Source organism: Halichoeres trimaculatus, unplaced genomic scaffold (assembly GCF_033239565.1).
Source record: "Halichoeres trimaculatus isolate MK-OKI-2021-1 unplaced genomic scaffold, fHalTri1.1 fHalTri1_scaffold_8, whole genome shotgun sequence".
Classification (NCBI taxonomy): domain Eukaryota; kingdom Metazoa; phylum Chordata; class Actinopteri; order Labriformes; family Labridae; genus Halichoeres; species Halichoeres trimaculatus.
Window position 1 is genome coordinate 28,268,632 of NW_027437186.1, and position 4,820 is coordinate 28,273,451.

Here is a 4,820-nt window from a genome sequence, read left to right on the forward strand (position 1 = left end):
TGGTTTACACAGAAACTCTGGCTGCAGATGGATAAAAGATGGTTATTTACTCCCATATGTGATCATGTTTATTGTGTTTTTAAAATGCTGTCACAGATTGTTGCCAAATGCATCTTAGTCTTATAGTCATGAAGCTGTTTTTGTGTTATTGACTGTTAAAGCTCCACTGCATGTCCATCAATATGTTCTTTGTGGAAATCATTGTTTTATTAGGCATATTGTTTCAATGTATGAGCTGAAAACATCTTTGAAAAGCATGTTTCCAGAGGGATAAACAAACCTTACACTATTCTTCCCATCTCTTCCTGCTTTGCATTGTTTTTGTAACATGAGAGAAAATCCAAAGTAAATAAAATGTAAAAAAAAAAAAAAAAAAGACACAGAGACAGATTTCTCTCCACCTGATGTGAGATAAGCATTTCTTTCTATTCAGCAACAATGAAAATCTGATGAGGGGTTAGAACAGCGGACCTTTTTAAAGCAGAGATACAGTCAGAAAAAATATGTGACGCGCTGCAAAGACACGTCCAGAAGCTTTGGATCCTTTCTCTTTCACAGATTAGATGCTAAGATGGTCTGGGAGTGCGTTCAAAGCTGAAGGTTTATCAAAAATGAGTCACGTCTCCTCTGTGTAAGTTGTAATGTAATCTACTGTGCTGTAGGAACAAACCCCTGGGCCCGGAAATGCCTCATTTCTCAGCCTCATTCTCCCTCTCTCTAAGTGGCACTGGATCATACGAGCCTGACAGAAAAAAAGCACAAACACTACCAAACCGTGACCCAGACCCCTGAGGTCCAAAGAGCCTGAGACGAGAAGTGATGAGTCCAGTTTCACTTGTCAGTGTATGAGAAAAGGTCGTGAGTCAGGAACCAATACATTTGGACATTAATGGTTCTGAAATCACAGGAAAATAAGCTCCATATAATCCTCTTGGTGAGAGAGATGATATTTTCTTCTTGCCAAACAGAGCCGCAGAACAGGAGGGGCACGGTGCTGGCAAGCTGCAGATTTCAGAGACTCCTTCCCAGGAAGAGCTGATAAATTAAAGCCAACCACACCAAGACATGTTTATTTACGCACTGACAGAGACGAGTCATAATGATACGCTTCAGGAGGAGGAACAATAAAGTGAGAGGTTATCAGAAACCACAAAGAAATGCAATAGCAGGGTGTAACAAGCAGGAACTAACAAGGCTGAGAGAGAGGAGGCTGCCACTAACATGATAAAAGCTGCAGTTCCTTCAGTGGCCACTTGAGGTTGACTCCAAAAGTGAGTCCATCTCCATTTTCTGGCATATTAAAGATACCAGTTAGCTCTTTCTTCCTTGTCCGTTTTGTGTAATTTTTTGTCTCTTCTTGTCATCTTTGTATTTGGCCTGGGTCATTACTTTGTATGGCTCATTTGTTGGTCATGGACACCGAACTCTTTGTGTCTTCAGTGATATATTTTTTTTTACCATTTTTGCTCCTGTGTTTGTCTGGCGATCCTACGTGTAACCATGGCCACATTGTTTACATGAGAAATCAGCTGTTAGCAGCCTGTAGCATGTCAATGCTAACTAGTGCAAGGCCTGATGTTTCCCCACAAGGTGAGGAGAAGGAGGTGAAGATGGCTTGCTGTTACTCAGGTGTGAGCTAAGAAGTGACAATATCAACTTGTCCTTCCACCCATCTTTAGTTGGTACGTAAGATCTATCTCCACTAAGATGGACAAGCTAGCCTTACTTACCCAGCAACAGAGGGAATACCAGAAGGCAGAGTAGCATCATGCTATTCACAGACATGGCTAACAGAGCTAACACCAGACACCAACACCATATTGGAAGAACTTCACCTGCTGTGGGCAGACAGGATACAGGAGACAGAGACTGAACAGAGTGCTGAAGAAGCTCAGTCCTGGACCCTGTGGAGGTGGAGGTTGGCTGATTGGAGAATGATGGACAAGCTGTCATCTTTTTTCATATGGACTATTTTGCACTTTCTACACTTTCATATGTTTATTAAATAAAGTATTTTCCATTCTATTCTATTCTTATACATATTTGCTAATCTACCGCTGTAAAATGAAAGTGCAACAAGTATTGCCTGACTTTCACAGAGACCACACTGTCCACAAGTGGTTCGGGGGAGTATTGCGGAATGACGCAAACAAATTGACATGCAGGTATGCTTTAGCTACAACTCTACCAGTCTGAGCTGCAGCCAGACTTATTACGCATGTTCATGAAAACATTCACAGAGCGGGCTGCCAAGCAACACATCTGGTCACTTCTGGCTCCAAAACAACAACATGGCACCAAGGGGATGCGTGACACCACAGGTGTACACAAACGTATAGAAGCAGGGAGAGACAGAGGTAAATAGAGACGATAAACACAGACAGGAAGACAGAAAGATGATGCTCATTGTCGTAATGACTGTGCAGCAGGGACTGTGGTCAATCTGTTTGTTTTTCCATTCAGCACACAGCGACAGAGAGAGAAACTCAAAGCCGGGTAAAGTGAAGCCGCACAGAGACTGAAGGCAGAGGAGAGAATGTGTCATGGCTGCCTTTATGGAAATAAATTAACACTGGAGAAAATGAGACAAAATCCTATAAACACTGCTGCTGGCAAGAGTAGAAAGGCGCCGTGGATTCCCAGTGACCAACACACCCCAGAACACACACCAACAGGCTTTGATTCTGCAGCTATAAAGCAGGCAGGCTGTCAATCTGAAAGCCAGCAGGAATCCATCGGGCGAGAAGCTGGAGTGAGTGACACCATTAAACCTTCAGACAAGATGCTGTCGAATCACATCGATGAACCACAGGAACCAACACTCTGCTGCAGGCGGTCTTAATTATCATTTTAGAGGAGAAGATTCAGGCCAAAGTCAACAAATAATATATTCTTGTTCACACCTGAAAAATAAAAGTGTAGAGGTGCTACTTTGGTGCTATTCTTAAAAAAGAAATCTGGCACTTTTTGAAAGAACAAGCCCAAATAGAAATTTGACCTTTAAATATTCTTCTATCCTTGTTTCAGAGTTTTAGTTTTAACATTATGAAACACGTATTTCTGTACTTTTATGCAAGACATGACTGATGAATGGAAACATATTGCTTTTTCAACAAAAGTCCCAGGAACTTTAGTCCCAGAATCTACTTCATAAGGAAATGAAAAGTTTCTTCAAGGTCTAAATATTAGTTAAATCACTCTACTGTTGTGCAGAAAAGCCACAGCTTCACAAAGGCTCTTTAAAGTTTTTCTGATTACTTTTTGTTGCTATTATTATTATTATTATTATTATTATTATTATTATTATCATTATCATTATTAATAATAATAATAATAATAATAATAATAATAATAATAATAATAATAATAATAATAATAATAATAATAATAATTTTATTGTTTGTTTTTTTTTATTTAAAGGTAAAAAATCCAATGAAAACAGACTCATATCTATGCATGACTTAGATAAGTGGTTCTCAACTAATGGGTCAAGACCCAAAGGTGGGTTGGGAACCTGTTTTAAGTAGGTTGTGGCCTTGCTCCAGAAAAGAAGAAAAAAAATTGTAAGAAAGAAAGAAAGAAAGAAAGAAAGAAAGAAAATTGAATAAAACTTTGCTTTTATTTTGAAAGGGAATTTTTCTTTCTTTTTTTTTTTGCTGTGGAATGTCATCTCTTCACATCCTTAAACAGTAGGTGGCGATGTAAAGCCCTTCAATGACATCTGCCCTTTTACCAAATAGCAGAAAACCTGTAAAATTTGCCTCCATGTGCTAATTAAGCTTCAGCCTAGTGACATTACATTAGACTATGGTGATTTACTCACAAGGAGGACTAAGGAGGTCTTGTTTTCATCATTTTAAAAATCCTCTTTGTGTTGGCATGTCGTGATATTCTGCTTTATCACAGCTTCGAACTGCACTCTCTTTTCATTAAATTCTATCAGGAAATTGAAAACCTTCCTCAAGTTGGGTTTTGGCGCATTATTAAGGGATGATGGTGAGTCACAAAGCCAGACCAGGTTTAGAGCCAAACAAGCATGTCTGTTGGCTGTGGGAGTGAAATGGTGAGCCCAGAGGGAAGCATGTAAACTCCACACAGAGCCCCCAGCGGGGTCCAGAGATCTGAATTGTTGATCTGTGTATAGTTGTTTTGTGTTTTACATGTTTTATGATTAATTGTTTCTATAGTGTCTATTGCTTCTGCCTATTTCTAACTCAAACCAATTTACTAAGCCTCTGGGTGTGTAAAATAAATATAAATGTAAAATGAAAAATGTTAAGCTGACATTGACAGTACCAAGCAGCAACCATGTGTGCGTGCCTGCATGCAAGTTGTTCAGCAACACTTTCTGCCAGGAGGCTCAAAGCAGTGTGACAAAAACTGCTTAAGGATTTTTTTGCAAATGCAAAAAAAAAGGTGTAGTCCAACCTGTGCCAACCAGTGAGGAGAAAAAAAAGATAAAGTTTCACAGAAATTTGTCCAGGATGCACAATGCTGTAATGTTAGCCTTCAAGGTGACTCAAGGTTTGGTCAGTCACCTTGATCTGTGGTCTGTGAGCAGGTATTTTTGAAGTAATAAGACTCTTGAAGTAGTCTCTCAATGAGTTCCAATCAAAGAGAGGCGTAGATATCATTGATTTCATGACTCTGTCTGGACTCTGAGTTCCATAGGTCTCAAACCTCACCCTGGACTTAAGATTTGGAGTCTCTACTGCAACACTGTGAACAATCACCAATCCATGCAAAGATCAGAGATGATAATCAGACATTGCTTTAAAAATATCTTTATAACTTTGCTCTATCTTGAGTCCAGATTGAGG